The sequence below is a fragment of the Sciurus carolinensis genome, chromosome 3 (assembly GCF_902686445.1).
Source record: "Sciurus carolinensis chromosome 3, mSciCar1.2, whole genome shotgun sequence".
In the NCBI taxonomy this organism is placed as follows: domain Eukaryota; kingdom Metazoa; phylum Chordata; class Mammalia; order Rodentia; family Sciuridae; genus Sciurus; species Sciurus carolinensis.
Genome location: NC_062215.1, coordinates 133,445,554 through 133,467,104, shown reverse-complemented (window position 1 = coordinate 133,467,104; position 21,551 = coordinate 133,445,554). Strand labels below are relative to the sequence as shown.

At 33.5% G+C, this 21,551-nt stretch overlaps 1 protein-coding gene across 1 annotated transcript in view; it reads right to left on the bottom strand.

The window, feature by feature from the left end:
* Znf804a (zinc finger protein 804A) overlaps positions 1-21,551 on the bottom strand; it is a 77,858-nt gene that overhangs the window by 41,533 nt on the left and 14,774 nt on the right. The window lies entirely within an intron of this gene.

Below are 21,551 nucleotides of genomic sequence, written 5' to 3'. Positions count from 1 at the left end.
TGCCAGCTACTCCTCTGATGGGATTAATATTCAGAATACATAGAAGTCAAAAAACAACACCAAAATGCAAATAATACAATGACAAATTGGCAAAAGAGATAAAGACATTTCTCAGAAGAATGGCCAACAGATATATGAAAAAAGATTTCAACATCTCTAGCAATCAGGGAAATGCAAATTAAACTACATTGAGATTTCATCTCACTCCAGTCAGCATGGAAATTATCAAAAAAGAAATATAATAATAAATGCTGTTGAGGATGTAGTGAGAAAAGTATACTCATACATTTTTGGTGAGACTGCAAATTAATGCAACCACTCTGGAAAGCAATATGGAGATTCTGCAAAAAAACTAGGAATGGAACCATCATATGACTCAGCTCTCCCACTCCTTGGTATTTATCCAAAAGAACTAAAGTCAGCATAAAATACCAATACAGTCACTTCAATGTTTTTGGCAGCACAATTCTCAATAGCCAAATTATGGTTCCCATTCTGGTGGCCATTAATAGATGAATGGATAAAGAAAATGTGGTATACGTACACAATGGAGTTTTACTGAGCCATAAAGAAGAAAAAAGTATGATATTTACCAGTAAATGAATGAAACTGGAGAACATCATGCTAAATGAAGTAACCCAGACTCAGAAAGTCAAGGGCCAAATGTTTTTTTCTCACGTACAAAATCAACAGAAAAAAAGGGGCAGAGGCTCAGATAAATCTTTCTATAGGGAAGATGATTGGCATAGAAGAATGAGATTGAGAGGGACAGGGAAGGAGAGGAAAGAACTTAAATATCATCCTCTGTGCAGATATAGATTAAACACTGGGAATTTCACATTTATGTATTTGTAAAAGGACCAATCAAAAATAAAATATAAATGAGTGAAAAGAAGACCAGTAGAGTAGAGAAAGGAGAACGGGAGTATTTTGCTCATATTGTTTACAATATCAGTAATACAATGTTTTTTTTTTAATTTTAACACAAACTTTTTAGAATTTATCTTTGTTGTAACATGTCTGAAGACAAAAGCTACATGCGTTTAAAAAGAAACATAATGTTCATGCAGCCTAAAGTGCATAGGCAAAACAATATATTTTGTAAGACAAATTTTATTAAGAAGTTGAACTAAAGATCACATTTTAGATTTCTTTGTTTTAGCACAGTGGGCTTACTAAAACAAACAAACTGGACAAACAAGAAAATGAAGTTATAAGTGAAGCCTCATTGTGTTTCTTTGCTAAGGTTGAGAATTGCAAGTACACTTCTTCCTCTAGTTCAGTCACTTTAATTAAATGACCTGACAACCTTCTGGGAAACATTAGCCACAGTTAAAACTGTGCTTTCACAGTAGTATAGGGTGAGAAAACAACACAGTTCCCTAGGAATAAATGTATCTTGCTGTTTGTTTGTTTCTGCTTCTTGAACACCTAGCAGATTGACTTTGTTGAACATTTGAATACTACAAAGGGTGAGATGACCTTATTAATGCCAATTAATTCTATTAAAAGACTTCTCAGAGATTCACAGTTCACTTATCAAATTATTGCTTACATATGCTTTGAAGGCCTTTTTTTTCCCCAGATACACAGAAATTTTTAAAAATTGGTAGAAGAGAGTTAATATAAAAAAACATATGATTCACATGTATACACACAAACACACAATCTGAGGCTTCTGCTAGTTGGACTAGAACATCCAGTGGACAGTTTTATGTTTTATAAAGAAGAGGAACTCAAATTCTAGGCAACACAGACAAGTTGGTGTGAGTTTGTATAGTGTGCTATCAAACTACTTGATGTAAACACCTTGATTAGAACTCAGAGGAAAGAGAGAGCAACTTATTGCAGTTTAGTCTCCAAATTAAGTGCCATAAAAATGAAAAGCAAGTGGAAGTGTTAGTCAGCTGTTTTGTTTTATTGTTGTTGTTGCTACCTCCAAAAGACCTGATAGTGGAAGAAGAAAAGTTCAATTGGCTTACTGTTTCAGAGGTCTTAATTCATAGAGCAAACTTCATTGTTCTCTGCCTGAGTAAGGCAGAACATCATTGCTGAAGAGCATGGTGGAGGAAAGCAACTTAGGACGTGACAATCCAGAAGTGGAGAGAGCTTTCCTCATCAGGGATAAAAATACATACCCCAGAGGCGCCCAGTGACCTGGCTTCTTTCAGCCACAACCTTCATACCTACAATTAACACCCAGTTAATCCATTCAAGTGGATTAATGCCCTGATTTGATTTAGGCTTTCATAACACAATCAATTTTACTTTAAGTTTTCTTGCATTGTCTCACACAAAGATTTTAGTGGATATCTTAATCTAAACCATAAAAATGGATTTATAGATAGAACATTTTATTTATGGATGAGTTCTATGTACACAATGCTATGAACTCTTGCAAACCATTCTGAATCTGTTTTTGCATATTCAAAGAGTATCTAGTCTTTTAGAAATATGAAGTTATAGAATAAGTCATCATGCTTCAATTATACACTACACAGAAGAATAAAATAAAACTATTTAAAACACCTTATAATATGTAAAGAAGATATATTTAAAATGTATACATTGTCATCAAATGCTTTTCAAAAGATGATTTTCAGGTATGTATTAAAACTTTTTCAACATGTGATTAACAATTTAATACCTTTTGATGTTGTATAATCTACAGGGAATTTACTTGTTTTAAAATTAAAAATTTAATGAAATAATTAAGCATTTAAGTCTGTATTGGTAACATTTGGTTCCTCAGAGAAAATTACAGGTCATGTCAGGACAAGGGATGGGAAACTATGAATTTAAATGATAAACAACAATTTTGAAAATTTACAATTGAAAATGTAACAATCAACACATTTATTTCTTGTAATAGTCCTACGCTTACATTATCTCAACAAATTACAAACTTAAAAATGACTATTCAATGTACTTCTACACGAAGAGAAATGAATATGACAAGCATATAAACTCAGTGCTTGCAAATTTAAAATTCAAATTAAGAAATGATCTTTAGAAAACATCATAAGAAATGGCTTAAATTTTCAACAGCTAAAATGATTAAATACATAAATCATTAGCAAATTACTTTGAGGTCTAAGTACATTATTTGCAATGATAAAGTATGTTATATTATTAGCAATTTCTCATATAACTTGGAGCAAATATAGTTTGAAAATATCAACAGAGAAGTATGTCTATTTCTTAGTTAATATAGTGTTTTTCAGTTATTAGAATGTGGATTGTTTTAAGGTATAAATGCTGATAATGTCCCTTGTCATTACTAAATTTAACAAAACACAAAAACAAAAATATGATTAAATGAGTACTGAAGAATATTTTAAAGTTTATGAAAATTAGATATGAAAATTTACACTTATCCAGTTGTAACTGAAAAAAAAAAGCTTTGTTAATAGGTTTCCCTCTAACCTTCCTTTAGATCATTTTTTTTTCTAAGGAAATATTAAGGCCAGGTATGGTGGCACACATCTGTAAACCCAGTGGTTTGGGAGGTTGAGGCAGAGGATCACGAGTTCAAAGTCAACCTCAGCATTTTAGTGAGGCCCTTAGCAACTCAGCAAGACTCTGTCTCAAAATAAAATATAAAAAAGGGCTGGGGATGTGTCTCAGTGGTTAAATTCCCCTGGGTTCAATTCCCAGCACCAAAAACCAAACAAACAACAAAAGAAGAAAGAAGAAAGAAAGAAAGAAAGAAAGAAAGAAAGAAAGAAAGAAAGAAAGAAAGAAAGAAAGAAAGAAAGAAAGAAAGTATTAAGGTAGCTGACTGTGCAGACTTATGCATGCCCATGTTTATAGCAGCATGATTTACACTCACCAAGTAATAAGACCATCCCAGGTGTCTGTCAACATATGAATAGATTTTTAAAAATGTGGCACATGAACATAGTAGAGTGTTTTTGTCCATAAAGAAGAACAAAATTATGTCATTTGCAGGAAATGAATGAACCTGGAGCATATCATGTCAAAAAGACATACTCAGTAAGTGATGATCATATGTTTGTTCCCCCATGTGTAAGCTAGGGAGAAGAAATGGAAAAATGAGGAATCTCATTAAAATAGAAGGGAAATCAGTGGTATAGAAGAAGGAAGTGAACAATGAGAGGAGGGAAAGACAAGGCAAAGTAATAAAGATTGAAATTAATCAAGTTGTGTTATGTGTGTATATGAATATGCCACAAGGAAACTGACTATTCTGCACAATTATTATGTAAGTCTAAAAATATAAAAATTCCATTAAAAGGAAACTGGAGATGTGGTTCAGTGATTAAGTGCTTGCCTGGCATGCTCAAAGCTTTGGTTTCAATCCTGAGCACTGTAAAACACAAAAAACAATAAAAAGTGACAATGAAACAGTCAATATTGATTATAACAGGTAATTGTGAACTAAGTATAATGAGACAGAATCAGGCAGGATTTAAGTTCCCAATGATTAGAGCAAACAGTAGCCAAGAACTTCAGGTAGGTTTGCATGTTTATTTCAAGGAAACAGCAAAACAATATGAGAAACAGAATGTGGAGAAAATGGCTTGATGAAACCTCTTACAACATTTCTCCTCTCATTCACCCCATGTGGCCTTTTTATAATGCAATAACTGTGAATTAACCTTGTCTTTCACTGATTCTAGCTATTGGAACATCATGTAACTTGGCTTTCCTGGAATTAGTCAGTGAGGATCAGTAATTTCACAATACCTTTTCCACTAAATGATTTTTATGTGACGTAAATTTGAGAGAAAATTATTTTATAAGTGACATACCAATGTTAATTGTAAAACAATCTCACAGAAAAAAGCAAACTTTTTTTTAATGTTGCCTTGATTTTTAAAGTCAGCAATTAAAAATAAACTGGTGAGGACATGTAAGGTGACTTCCTGAAGAGGAGGATAACCTACAGAGAGTTCTGCTGTCATTTGTCAGATAGAATTTTTCCCCATTGTAATTCCTTTCTGTTATTTTCTGCAATTGAGCTTTTTTTTTTTTTTTCAATTGTAAGCAGTTTTGGTTTTCTCAGAACAGTTAACTGAAGTCATTTTCTGATTTAGGAAAACATTGCAATGAGAAGTATTTTGGTCAAAGTCATGTCAAATTACAATTTCGAGTTACTGATTTTTAAGATAACTAGGAGGGACACCATTCATCAAAACAATGTAAATAATGTTCACCATGAATAGCTTTACTTTTCTGATTATTAGGTATATGAAGAATCTGGACAGGACTTAATAAATAAGACATTTCCCCCATTAGTTTAATAGATTCTGGGGAAAGAAGATGGGGAAGAAAGTGAACGCTTTCCCTACAGGAGACACTAAGAAAAAGAACAAAATAATAGGTGATTCCCTACACAGGAGGATCACCTGGAGATATCATGAATAATGTGTTAAATAGTTTTAACTTTTTTTTTAAGTTTGTAATTCCTTTTTATAATTCTTAAATAACAAAGTTCAGTAAAATTTTATTAAGCATTGAAGTCTGATTTTAGCTAAGTACAGGAGACTTCAGCAGGGCCCTCTGCTACTTTTGTTATAGATTGGAATGGAGAAAATTTTACAGTCTGATGAATTCATTCTTGATTTAGATGGTAAGAGTTTAGACTTAGTTTAGACTAAGACTGAAAAAAGAAGTACAAACTGAATAGATGCATAATTATTGAAATATTATTTAGAACTTACTAAAACACTTTAGTCAGCAGCAGGAAAACAAAGCTTACTATAGTCAAGCACTTGGAACCTAAGAAGAATGTTAGCTGGGCATTATAGACAGTAATGTCTAACGATGTAAAAACAGGGTCTCTTAGTGACATTAATTTAGACTCTTAATATAAGGTCTAACTGTGGAAAATGTAGAATATAACAATGATCATAGCAATAGTATATGCTATTTTATCATGTATTGTTCTTATATTGTGGTATCCATAGTGCATAATCTTTTTGATTATGTGTGTATGTAAACTTAGAATGTATAATATAAGAATAACATACAGGAGGAGAGGAGAGCACCTGGTCACCCGCCTGCTCAGAGGAGAGGAGACCGCCTGGTTCCAGGCTGGGTGGAGAAGAGGAGAGTGCCCACGATGTGGTCCCCATGGCTCCGAAGGTCAGCCTCCATCTTTGGACATTTCAGCTACTGCCTTAGCACCCCCACATGGTAGCCATCACCTTAGGACAACAGACAGGGCCTGTGCAACAACTCCCACACAGCGCTGCACATCCAGGTAGGTAGCCCAACACCACTGCAAGGACTGCCCTCACAGTCCCATCTCTGAAAGTGGTAGCCTCCATCCTAGGTCACCTCCACAACCATCTTGGGTTATTGTTGCTGCTGCCACTGCCATCTTTAGTTGGGGGAGTTTCCATTGTGGGACATCAGTCAGAAAATAGAAGCCCAACATCAAGGTACTTACAGGTTAGCTGCCACCCCCAACACCAACTAGGTATGCAGCCACTTCCATATAGGGACAACAGCTGGGACCTGGAAGACCACTCCAAGGTCCCTACAGGCTTGGTTACACCTGAGAGTCCCTATCTCTCTTTTCTCCTGCTAACAGTCAACTTCTACTGATTCCTCTTTCACTCTTCCTATTATCTAATACCTCTATATTCTCACCTCCTACTTCATAAACATCACATCCTACAGCCTGGTTCTCTTTTTGTCCCAGATTAGAAATTGTAGACACTATTGCAAACCTACTCTTTGTACTGTAGATGATAATTGAACACATCAATTCTTTATTGTGACAAAACTATAAATATCTTAATAGGGAATAAGTGATTTAAAGCTGCATATTGTTTGCATCAGGCGCTATTAATATTGATCCCCCCTTAAAGGTGTGATATTGAAAATCTGCAGCAACATTATAAATCTATGGGGTAGAAACCTTAAAGCTTCTGCAAGAGGAGAAGAAATGCAAACAATGTGAAAAAAACAAGGGGAGAAAGAACTCCAAACAAACCAAGATGCCACGATGAAAGAATTCACTAACAGCACAGAAGAAATGTCAGAGAGAGGGAATTCAGAACATACATAATTAAAATGATTTGTGAAATAGAGGATAAAATAAGAGAGCAAAAGCAGGCAACAAAAGATCACTTCAATAAACAACTATGAGAGCAAATGCAGGAAGCAAATATTACTTCAATAAAGAGATAGAGATACTGAAAAAAAAACCAAAATTCTTGAAATGAAGAAAGCAATAAACCAAATTGAAAAATCGGTAGAACTAAATTAACAGACTAGATCACTTGAAAGATAGAACCTCAGACAACAAAGACAAAATATATAATCTTGAAAATAAAATTGACCACACAGTGAAGATGGTAAGGAATCATGAACAGAACCTCCAAGAACAATGGACTAACATGAAAAGACCAAATTTAAGAATTATTGGGATAGAGGAAGGCACAAAGACACAAACCAAAGGAATGCACAATATTTTCAACAAAATAATATCAGAAAATTTCCCAAATTTGAAAAATGAAATGAAAAACTCAAATACAAGAGGATTATAGGACACCAAATACACAAAATTACAACAGATCCACACCAAGTCACGTTATAATGAAAATGCCCAACATACAAAATAAAGACAGACTCCTAAAGGCCCTAAGAGAAAAGTATCAGATTACATATAGTTGGAAACCAATTCCAATCTCAGCAGATTTCTCAGTCCAGACCCTTAAAACTAGGAGGTCTTGGAACAACATATGTCAAGCCCTGAAAGATAATGGATGCCAATCACGAATCTTATATCCAGCAAAATTAAGCTTCAGATTTGATGATGAGATAAAAACCTTCCATGATAAATAAAAGTTTAAAGAATTTCAACTAGAAAGCCTGCATTACAGAACATTCTCAGCAAAATATTCCATGAGGAGAAAATGAAAAACAACAATGAAAACCAGAAAAGGGAGGAACTACACCAAAGGAAAAGCAAATCAAAGGAGATATCAAGTCAAAACCAAGATATCAAGTTAAAAACCAAAAATCAACCAAAATGACTGTGAATACAAATCATATCTCAAAAATAATCCTGAATGTTAATGGTTTAAACTCAATAATCAAAAGACATAGACTGGCATTTGTATTTAAAAAAAAGACCCAATGATATACTACTGCCTTCAAGAGACCCATATCATAGAAAAGGACATTCACAGAATAAAAGTGAAAGGATGGGAAAAATATATCACTCTCATGGTTTGTATAAAAAAGTAGGAGTCTCTATTCTCCTGTCAGATAAAGTGGACTTCAAGCCAAAGTTAGAAGAGATAAAGGATATTTCCTACTGCTTAAGGAATACATACATCGACAAGACATAACAATCATAAATATTTATGCCCCAAACAATGGAGCATCTATGTACATCAAACAAATCCTTCTTGATTTCAGGAATCTGATAGACCATAACACAATAATACGAGGTGACTTTAACACACCTCTTTTGCCATTGTATAGATCTTCCAAAACCAAAACTAAACAAAGAAACTACAGAACTCAATAATACAATCAATAGCATAGACTTAACAGACATATATAGAATATTCCATCCATCAATGAGCAAATAAACTTTTTTCTCAGCAGTACATGGATCCTTCTCTAAACTAGACCATATGTTTTTGCCACAAAGCAACTTTTAGCAAATACAAAAAAATAGAGGTACTACTCAGCATTCTATCAGATCATAATGGAATAAAACTAGAAATCAAAGATAAAAAAATAGAAGCTACACTAACACCTGGAGAGTAAATATTATGCTATTAAATGACACATGAATAACAGAAGACATCAGGGAGGAGATTAAAAAATTTTTAGAGGTAAACAAGAATACCGACACTGTCACCGCCCATGGCAATTTGTCACTGCCTGAAGCAACACTTTGTGTGGGTATAGAGAATAGAGGAACTGAGATTTGATTGCTTTGAGTGGAGAGAAAGAGAGAGAGAAAGAGAGAGAGAGAGAGAGAGAGAAGCTTTGCATAAGAGAGAAAGACTTTGCTTAAGAGAGAGACTACACTTTCAGAAATCCATGTCTTCTCAGTTTTGCTGCTGCTTCTTAAAGGTGCGTCCTGCATCCTGTGAACTAAGGGTCCGTCTACCTAAGGTGCTTTTGGGATGTGTCCCGCGTACTGCAATCTGTGATCTGCAACCTAAAGATGTGTTCTCAGTTGTCCGCTCTCCACTCTATCTTCCACCACTGCCCCTACTCGCTGTTTCTATCTGCTTGCCGCTTCTTCTTCTTCCTTTCTGCTAATGGCTTCTCTGTTTCTTTCTGCTAGCTGCTCCTCTTACTGTCGCTCCTTACTCCTTGTCACTTTTCTCTGCATGCTGCTGCTCCTAACTCCTTATCACTTTTCTCTGCCTGTTGCTGCTCTTTGTCACTTTTCTCTGCCTACTGCTGCTCTTTGTCACTTTTCTCTGCATGCTGCTGCTCTTTCTCTACTACCTACTGTCCACTTATATTCCCTCCAAGAGGCAGAGGGCGGAGCCATGCCAGTTGAGATCAGGCGAGGAGCCAGCTGCCCAATCATGAGCAGGTGCAAGCAGGAGTACTTGAGAACACCTGTGCACGTGTACCTTCAATGTGATCAAAACAGCTTCTGGCTAGCTGCCAGGCGCCATCTTCAGCGAGTTCGCATGGCATAGCCCCCAACACGACACAACTTATCAAAATCTCTGAGACACTATGAAGGCAATGCTAAGAGGAAAGTTCTTTGCATTGAGCTCATTAATTAAAAGAATGAAAAAATCAACAAATGACCTAACATTATACCTCAAAACCCTAGAAAAACAAGAACAAATCAAAACCAAAAGTAGTAGAAAGACAGGAAATTTAAAATCAGAACTGAAATGAATGAAATTGAAACAACAACAACAAAAAAAAACAATTGAAAACAATTGACAAAACTAGAAGTTGGTTCTTTGAAAAAGTAAATAAAATTAATAAACTCCTAGCCACACTTATAAAGAGAAGGAGAGAGAAAACTACTAAAATCTGTGATGAAAAAGGAAATATCATGATGGACACTATTGAAATACAGAAGATAATTAGAAACTATTTTGAAAATTTGTACTCCAACAAAATAGAAAATCTCGAAGACCTCAACAAATTTCTAGAGACATATCAGGAGGACATACACAATTTAAATAGATCAATTTCAAGCAATGAAATAGAAGACACCATTGAAAGGCTACCAACAAAGAAAAGCCCAGGATTAGATGAATTCTCACCTGAGTTCTACAAGACCTTCAGAAAAGAACTAATACTAATACTCCTCAAAGTATTCCATGAAACAGGAAAGGAGCGAACCCTCCCAAACTCATTCTATGAAAATTGTATCACCCTGATACCAAAACCAAAGACACATCAAGGAAAGAAAACTTCAGACCAATATCTCTCATGATGGAAAAATTCTTAATGAAATTCTGGCAAATTGCATACAAAAACATATTAAAAAGATAGTGCATCAGGATCAAGTGAGGTTCATCCCAGCCATGCAAAGTTGCTTCAACATACGGAAATCAATAAACGTAATGCATCACATCAATTAGACTTAAAAATAAGAATCATATGTTCATCTTAATAAAAGCAGAAAAGGCATTCAACAAAATACAACAACTCTTCTTGTTCAAAATACTAGAAAAAATAGGGACAGTAGGAACATACCATAACATTGTAAAAACTATCTATGCCAAGTCCAAGGCCAATATATCCTAAATGGAGAAAAATTGAAAGCATTCCATCTAAAACAAGGATGGAACAAGACAAGGATGCCCTCTTTCATCACTTTTATTCAACATAGAAACTTGAAACTTAAAACTCTAGCTAGAGCAATTAGAGAGACAAAAGAAATTAAAGGGATATGAATAGGAAAAGAAAAACTCAAACTATCACTATTTGTTGATGACATGATTCTATATTTAGAGGATTCAAAAAATTTCACCAGAAAACTTCTAGAATTCAGCAAAGTAGCTGCATATAAAGCCAACACCCATAAATTGAATTTATTTCTATTCATAAGTGATGAATCCTCTGAAAGAGAAATTAGGAAAACTCCCTGTTCTCAAAAAAATAAAATACTTGGGAATCGATCTAATAAAAGAGGTGAAAGACCTCTATAATGAAAACTACAGAACACTAAAGAAAGAAATTAAAGAAGACCTTAGAAGATGGAAAGAATTCCCATATACTTGGATAGGCAGAATTAATATTGTCAAAATGAGCATACTACCAAAAGCATGATAGAGATTCATTGCAATTCCAAATAAAATCCCAACATCTTTCCTCAAGGAAATAGACAAAGTAATAATGAAATTCATTTGGAAAAATAAGAGACTCAGAATAACCAAAGCAAGCCTTAGCAAGAAGAGTGAAGCAGGAGGCATCACAATACCAGAACTTAAACAATATGACATAGCTATAGTAACAAAAACAGCATGGTATTGGCACCAAAATAGACAGGCAGACCAATGGTACAGAATAGAAGACACAGAGAAAAATCCACATAAATAGTTATCACATACTAGACAAAGGTGCCCAAAGCATACAGTGGAGAAAAGATAAACTCTTCAGCAAATGGTTCTGGGAAAACTGGAAATTCATATGTAGCATAGTGAAATTAAATCCCTATTTCTCATCCTGCAAAAAAACTCAACTCAAAGTGAATCAAAGACCTAGGAATTAGAATAGAGATCCTGTGCCTAATAGAGGAAAGGGTAGGCCCAAATCTTCATCATGTCAGCTTATGACTTGACTTCCTTAACAAGAACCCTGAAGCACAAGAAATAAAATCAAGAATCAACAAATGGGATGGATTCAAACTAAAAAGCTTCTTCTCTGTAAAGGAAACAATCAATAATATGGAGAGAACCTACAGAGTGGGAGAAAGTCTTTAACACACACACATCAGATAGAGCATTAATCTCCAGGATATATAAAGAATTAAAAAAACTTAACACCAAAAGGCCAAATAACCCAAACAGTTACCTCACAGAAGAAGATATATAATCGATCAACAAATATATGAAAAAATGTTCAACATCTCCAGTAAATAGAGAAATGCAAATCAAACCTACTCTAAGATTTTATCTCACTCTATTCAGAATGGCAATGATCAAGAATACAAGCAACAATAAGTGTTGGGGACAATGTGGGGAAAAAGTACACTCATCCATTGCTGGTGGAACTGCAAATTAGTACAACCACTCTGGAAAACAGTATGCAGATTTCTTAGAAGACTTGGAATGGAATCACCATTTGAACCAGACATCCCACTCCTCGGTTTATTACCCAAAGGACTTAAAATCAGCTTACTACAGTGATGCAGCCACATTAATGTTTACAACAGCTCACTTCACAATAGCTGAGCTATGAAACTAACCTAGATGCCTTTCAATAGATGAATGGATCTAGAGACTATGGTATATATACACAGTAGAATATTCCTTGACCTTAAAGGAGAATAAAATTATGGCATTTGCAGCTAAATTGATGGAGTTGGAGAATATCAAGTTAAGTGAAATAAGCCAATCCCCAAAACCCAAAGATCAAATGTTTTCTCTGATATGTGGATGCTGATCCATAATGGGGTATGGGCAGAGATGAATGTAGGAATTTTGGATTGGGCAGAGAGGAGTGAGGGGATGGACAGGGCAAGGGAGTGGGAAGATGGTGGAATGTGATTGACATAATTACCACAGGTATTTTATGCTTGCAAAAATGGTATGACTGTATATCAGGTACAACCAGAGAAATGAAAAGTTGGGCTCCTTTCATGTACAGTGAATCAAAATGCATTCTGTTGTCATGTATAGCTAATTAGAACAAATATGATTAAAATTTTAAAAAGAATAGCATATATATATTTTGTAATATGTAAACCACACATATGTGATATTGAAATAATATGCTATATAACATAAAAATATGTGCTATAGAATATAATAATATGTTATATGCAAGATGGATATAATAGAAGATATTAAGGGTCAAATTAAATATCAACTTTTTTAACTAATAAGAATTTTAAGAAAGCATTAATTTTGGAAAGAAATCAATGAAATTAAATTGATTATTATTAATGATTGCTATTGACCATTACTTACAATTCTATCCAAGGATTCCATCATCTTAGTATGATACCTCAATCAATTTTCTGAATGTTTATTAATTATTGTTTCATTTCCTGAACTAACTAGATGTGATTTTAGAAGTGTTTAATTGAGATGCCTCAGAAGAAAAATGCAGAGATTTAAATTAGAATTTAAGCCAGAGTTAATTATCTTAATTAGTTACAGCAGCAAATACAAATTAGAAAATAAATACTTAGCATATTTATGATTGTTTAAAAATGGCCTCTTGCCAGAGATGTCTAAATCTTCTACGTGCTTTCATTCTCTTATATGTTCTCAAGAACCATTCAGTTGTAAGAAGCACTTGCATCTGAGTAGCAGAAGCTGCACTCACTTCACTTTTGCATTCTTACATGATCCTACTATACTTACTTGAACCTGTAGTTAAGCATTCATCTCCATCATACCACAAAAACTCTCAATTTATTCACATTTTGAAGTTCAAAATCAAATAATTACCTTTATCTTTGATCCAATTCTTCACCCCTTCTCCTTGACAATAGTCTTGTTTTCCTTCCACCCTAATGTCCTGCTCATTCAAGCCCCACAGTTCACACCCTCTTCACTCTCCCGACTTCTCAATGTGTGGAGTATTAAGGATTCATTTCCCTTACCACATCTCCGTATCCCTGAATTCTCTGGATGACCATCAATTTTATGGCTGTCAATTTTAAATGTCTGATTACTATATTTAATTGCATAGTTATCATCTATGTATAGGAACACTCAAACATGACAAGTCTACCACCTGACACCTGACTCTAAACACTTTGCCAATTTTCTTCACATTTCAATGAAATGCTCTAACAGAAATTTTGAGGGACTTTCTTTTTACATCCAGAGTTCAGTCCATCCGTACCATGGAAACCTTGGTTATGTAACTGAAACTACTGTCATCTGCACTCTGGAGTACAGCAATCGCTTCCCACTAGTCTTGTTTCTGCCCTCAAACCCCCTCTTCCCAGTTTATTCTGCACATAACAACCAGAGTGATTTTTTTTTTCTAAAAATCAATTTTGATGCTGTTATTTCTGAGGCAGAACTTCTGCATTATCCAATAGCATTTAACAATAAATTCTCAAATCATTGCTATGGTCTACAAAAAGTTAATCTGTCCCCATATTTCCTTTACAAATTCATTTCTTATAGATTCCCTAGTCTGTACTTTTTGCCACTCATATTGGCTACCACCTAACCCACTCCCTGCTTTTTGTTTGTTAAACAGCTTTATTGAAGTTTTATTGAAGGACAGTTACTCCTCCAAATCTTTGGATTCTGCATTAATGGATTCAACTAATTGCATATCAAAATCATTTCAAAGAACTAAAATAACAGCACCAAAAAAACAAATAACCTAATCAATAAATGGGCTAAGGAACTGATCATATACTTCACAGAAGAAAATACATAATTGATCAACAAATATATGAAAAAATGTTCAACATCTAGCAATTAGAGAAATGCAAATCAAAACTAAGATTTCATCTCACTTCATTACAATGGCAAGTATTAAGAATACAAACAACCATAAATGTTGGCAACAATGTGAGGAAAAAGGTACACTTATACATTATTGTTGGGAATGCAAAGTGGTACAACTATTATGGAAAACAGTATGGAGATTCTTCAGAAAACTTGGAATGGAACCACCATTTGACCCAGTTATCCCACTCCTTGGTTTATATCCAAAGGACTTAATATCAGCAAACTGTAGAGATATAGCCATATCAATGTTTAGAGCACTTCAATTCAGTATTACTAAAATATGGAACCAAAATAGATGTCCTTTAACAGATGAATGGATAAAGAAAATGTGGTGTGTATATATATACATATATATGATGGAATATTACTCAACTTTAAAGAATGAAATTCTGGCATTTGCTGGTAAATGGATGGAGTTAGAGAACATCAAGCTAAGTGAAATAACCCAATCCCAAAAAAAACAAAGTCCTGATGTTTTCTCTGATATGCAGATGCTAATTCACATTAAAGCATTGGCACTAGGGAAGAATAGAGTTACTTTACATTACGTAGAGGGGAGTGAAGAGAAGGGAAGGGGTATGGGGGTAGGATGATAGTAGAGTGAAAAGGACATACCTCATGTACATATATGACTGAATGATGTGTTCTTACAATATGTGTAATCAGAAAAATGGAAGATTACACTTCATTTACATATGATCTATCAAAATGTATAAATGCATTCTACTGTCATGTACAACAAATTAAAACAAATAAAAAATTTTAAAAAATAAAAAGAATTGCACTGAACATATATAGATATTTTCTTGTCATTATTTCTCAATAATACAGCAGGACAACTATTTGTGTACAGCATTTTCCTCAAATTAGATATTATGACTAATCTAGAGAGATTTAAAATATATAAAAAGATGTGCCCAGGTTATGTGCAAATAATATGTCATTTTACCAAAGGATCTTAAGCACCCCTTAGATTTTGACATCTGTAGGGGAGACATGGAACCTATTCCTCTCAGGTACCAAAAGGTGGGTTATACAGATAGTCACATATATTTAATGTGTACAATTCTATATGTTTAAACATATGCAAACATCTGTGATATCCATTACTCCAATCAGGTTATAGACACATCTAATACCTCCCAAAGTTTCCTAGTGCCTTTCTTCTACTTTTTGTGGTAAGAATAATTAACTAACAAGAATATGTCTTCTTAACAATTTTGAAGCACATATAACATATTCTTGTGTACTATCTTATTTAGCAGATCTCTGGAATCTATTCATTTTGCATAAAAATAATTCTCTACTTTCCGCATCATTTAAATCCTGGTGACCTCTATTGTATTCTCTGCGTCTATGAATATGACCATAAGTAAAATCATGGACTATTTTGATTGACTTATTTCACCTAACTTAATGTCCCCCGGGTCTACCATGTTGTCACAAATGACAGACGGAATAAGCATGTTTTTGTTATTGAAAGAATCCAGGCACAATCCTACTTCAGCACATTTTACAGCACCCAGGAAATATTACTTTAGATATTTTTTATCACTCATTCACTTTAAGTTTTTGCCACAACATCCCAGAGGTCTTAACTTCTTCATTTAAACTCGCCCTGTCTTTCATTCAACTCCTAACTTCTTTTCTTCAATGTTAATAATATTGAAACTTACATATTGAGCCACTAAATTGTTTTTTTGACTATCCTCGCTCCACCAAAATGTAAGTTTTTTGAAAGGAAAACCTTTTAATTTGTTCAGTACTGGTAGCACTATGTTACTTTCTGATCCTTAATAGGAATGTGTGTGTATATATATATATATATATATATATATATATATATTTATATTTATATACAATTTGTAGTGTATATGGGCAGATGTGTGTGTGTGTGTGTGTGTGTGTTTGTGTAATGCATGTCTGCATACATATATGTATGAGAGGGCATAAAAAGAAGCAGAGAGAGAGAGAGAGTCAGAGAGAGAGAGGCCTACCTTAGCAAAACTCTAGCTGGTTTATTTATTTATTTTTTCATTTTCTGGTGCTTTAAAAATGTTATGATTTCCTTTCCTAGTTTTCTTAACGAGATTCAGAGAGAATGTGAGTCTGAAGATGATAACACTGAGATGGACAACTTATTGTTCTTTTTTTTCTTAATCATAACAAAATTGAGTCTTTTTAAAGAAGACATTTTCTGTGTAAAAATAGATGTTTCAGGAAGTATATACCATATTAAAAATGTTATTTATGTCCATATTTCTTAAATACATTCATAATATCCACCATTTCTATTGATTTATCACATAGTTCCTTGTTTTGTCTACCAATTAACTGTATAATTTTAGAGAATGAATATATTATTTCATTAATATATTAGGCATATGTATTACATTTCTAAAAATAAAATGAAATAATAAAATCCTAAGATTAAATTCTCTCACATCCTCTATAACAGTATTAACATTACTGTTTTTTCATGAAAAGAACAAAAAAATTCTCTTAATTTTCCTAAAATTATAAAATAATAAAAGTTGAGTTTTAAAATTATATTCCTTCACTCTAATACAGGTTTCCCTATTCATCATGCTTTCTGATATGAAATGTTACTGATCTGCTACATGTTATACACCTTGAAAGGAAAAGTTTGTATAGATTCAGAATTCAGTTTAGAGTATGGTGCTAATATCACCCTGTACTTCGAGTTATCATGGAGAGTTACCCAAGACTTGAACATGGACAAAAGAAATTATTTTTGTTTTGTTTTCAATAACGTGTTGGTCTTTGTTTAGGGGACACTCTAGGGATGAGGACACTCTACCGAAGGTAGGACTTTTAACTGTTTCTTTTTTCTTTTTACATTATTTTATTGGTGCAGGATTACTGAATATAATGGGAGAATCTGTGGTACAATTAGTACATGCACAAAATATAAAAATATATAATTTGGCTGATATCACTCCTCAGCACTTCCTCCTTCCTTCCTTCTTCCTTCCTACTCCCTGGTCCTTTCCTCTACTAATCTCCCTTTGATTTTCATGAGATCCCTGCTACCTTGCTTTTCCTTTCTCCTCTTTAGCTTCCACATATGAGAGAAAAAATATGACCTTTGATCTTTTTAGTTTGGCTTATTTCACTGAACATAGTGGTCTTGGGTTCCATTCATCTTTCTACAAATGACATAATTTTATATTTCACAAGAATCATGAGTTTACACATTGAAGAAAAAGTAATATATACCATATGTATACACATATATGTGTATATATTTATTTTTGAGAGATACTTCTAAAAGGACATGTAAATTTTTGTTTGCTCTTTATTAATTTTCCATAAAGATATTTTGGTTGAACAAAATAAACTGTGTAATATTTTCTTTGACAACTTATGTTTTCCCATCTTTTGATAACAATGATTTATTTTCCCCTGTTTTTCCTCCCATATGAACTATATTTGGAATGCAACATTTACAGTAACATTTTGTATAAACTCCAGTGTGAAAGACCTTCTGCAGCACACAATAATATTTATGGTGAAACATTTAGCAAATATTCTTTTCATTGGATATTTCAGTTAAACTTTTACCATACATCTTTGTTAAAATGAGACAGCACAGTGACATTTTGAAATTATAAAGAAATTATCAATCTGCTAAAAAAAAGTCTTTACTATTCTGTGGAGAATTTTGTTAGGAGATTTTGTGACATGAATCACACCTTCATGGTTGGAACACATCATGCTAATGATTTGACTTCACCTTTGGCCCTGAGGAATATAACTAAAGAGGCATCAATCTTTTCACATAAATATCTCTATCTTACAAAAATATAAGCTGCATGTACTCCTAGACTACATACTTAGATAATATTTTCCAAATTGGTACAAAAACCTTAAGAAACATTTTAAGCAAGTGTGGAGATGGAAGAAAACATTAATAAGTAATTTAATTCCTATCTATAAAGCATGAATCACATAAATGAATTGGTGTGAAATTTAATTGCTAAAATGTAAAGAATATTTTAAATTGGTTTTATGTTTGCATATCATATTTATAGTGCATTAAAGACATGCATGTTAGCGTGAATGTATTTTTAAGTATGTGTGTGTATATGTTGATGAGAAAATCATTGACACTGTAATGAAATGTTTCTTATTCATTTGTATGCCTAATTAAATATATTTTACCCAATAGGCACCATAAAATACATACAGAATACTTTAAATTTAAAAATTGTGAGAATAAATATCGTAATATAGATTTTTGTCTTCATATAATTTCCACTAGGTAGAACACTTTGAAATATTATGTAGTAGTCCTTACTCATAGGACTATATTTTCTGCCATTTTTTTCTTCTTTTGAAAAATCCTCCAATAAAGAAATCAAATAAGCAATAACAAAGCCTTTAACGTTTCAGTGCCTGAAACACTGGTCTCTTTTGGCAGGCACCTAGGAGGACTTGGAGAGATTCTGGACTGCATGTCTCTGACAGTGATAGTTAACCTTTACAACAGTGCGGCAGAGATTTGTGTTAGATTATTCAAAGTTTACACATTGTTTATTGGGACTAGAAGTTTATGCTGAGAATACACACCAACAAACAGAAATCAGGGAATCAGCTAAACAAGGGATCTGAAAGGAAAGTTTCCTTTGCTTGAAACAGGGACACAGTAGACCATCTCATGGAAAAGGGTCTACATGTGCTTTTCAGTGGGCACATACGGAATGTATTTATACACATTTGCTTTTTACCACCCAGGCAAGGATGAAGATGAGAGGTAGAATATGTGGTGTAGGTTAGAGAAAATTCAAGGACATCTTCATTGCATCTTCATTGAAAATTTCTTTACTTTAAGAATAAACTTTATCATTACTTTTATATAGTAGTTATCATAATTTAATGCTAAGTAATGACATTTGAATATATTCTTAGGTACATTTTATGTAAAGTAATTTTTACACAGAAAAATATTAGTTTTCTAAGACTCAAGAAGAGCTTTACAGTATGACCTGAAAAAATCTGACTTTCTGACAAGTTCACACGTATTGTAAGTACCCCTGATTTTTGGCTAACTTGAGAATCACTGTTTCAAGAACCAAGCATTAACAACTAAAAGAAAAAAAATTGACATGTATTCAATTTGGAATTCCTGAAAACTTATAGAGATTGTATATCTGATATATATCTTCTGAGGATCTAGGAATTTCTAAATGGGGAGCATGAAGTCACTGTTCTGAAAACTACCTGGAAAGAGAAAGAGAGCCCTATCTACCAGTTACCCTGATTCCCTCCTGCCCCCAAAGAGACCTATACATGCCATCTACCCAGATATTCATGCCAAAAATCTGGGCACAAGATTGTGAGTTCTTCTTTCTTTCTCTAACACTCAATTCATTGGGAGTCTTGTTGCTTCTACATAGAGAACATTTGTGCTGGATATTCACCTATCTCTGTCTTTACTACTATACCATAGTGATCCAAGACACCACTGTAGGTCTATTGCTTTTCTTTTTCCATCAGCTACCATTCATTTCATTTTACAAAGAAACCAAAATCCATTCATTTACTCAGTAACATATTTCTTCAATAAACCCTCATTAAACATCATCATGAGCTAGATATGGCATCAAAGAGTAAGAATAACATGGTAAGCAAAAACTAGAACCTTACCTTAGGGAGTACAAAGGGAGTTACTACTATTTCTAGGAATGGTAGTTTGAAAATTTTTGAGATTATTGTTACCTTATAGATGATCCATATTTTAAGCTTATTTCTTGTATTTGTAGAAAAAAACTATAACAGAGTCACCTTGAGGTTTATGTAACAATATTATATTAATCATATACTGTTCAGTGGTTTGAATGTCTCCTCTAAACTCAAGGTGAAATTTAATTGCCACTGTAACAGTATGATGAGTTGGGCCATTTAAGAGGCCACTAGACTGAGTGGGATTGGCTCTGTGTAAGAGGGAGAGATCAGGCACCTCTGACTTCCTCTTGCTTTTCTGCCTTCCATCACCAGAGGACCAGCAAGGAGATTCTCAACAGATTCTGGCCTCTTGTTCCTAAATTTCTCCACTTTCAGCCCAAAATGTTTCTGTTCATTATAAAACACCCAGGTTTACATATTCTGTTGTTGTAGCATAAAATGGATTAAGTCATATGACATCTCAAAAGTTGTCTGTCCACAGAATAATGATTACTGGGATAAAACAGAATTTCAACACTTGAAGAATTATGACAGCATGTCAACACAATAGCTTGTGTTTGCTAATTTCATAACTTCTCTGAAGTCCAGATTAAATTTTAAAAAGGTTTATACCAACAGCTGCCTCTGAAAGCATTGATAAGCCAAATATTCAGTAAAAACAAAAGGCATTTATTTCAAGAAAGAAAATGTTTATTACAAAGGGAATTTCAAACATCACTGTGTCTTTTACCAGAGGTTGTGATCATAATCATGTACACAATTTCATGTATTTGTTATAAGTCAAAGATTTCCAAAATTTTCCTTTGTCAGTGCTGCTCACAAAGATACTAGTTTTTTATAGCACTTCCAATACCAAATTGCTAAGACTGCAAATATTTGTATTTCTGGGTTAAGGAAGAATGCAGACTAATTGTATATATGTATATATTCAATATACATACATATACACATACATATATGTAACATATTATAAATGTAATATGCATACACATTGTACATTCATCTTCTTATTCTGTTTGTAGTCCTTCACAAAGAATTTTTTTTTTTTTAATAATAGCTGGTGATCTCTAAGTGCAATAGTTCATCTAATGGTTAAACATAGGCAATTCTAAAATAGACAAGCATAATAATAAGCATTATGTTAATTACTAAGCATTAATAGCCTGTTTATATTTATTCATGATCAAGTTTGATATAATTTAGCACATTCTGGAAATT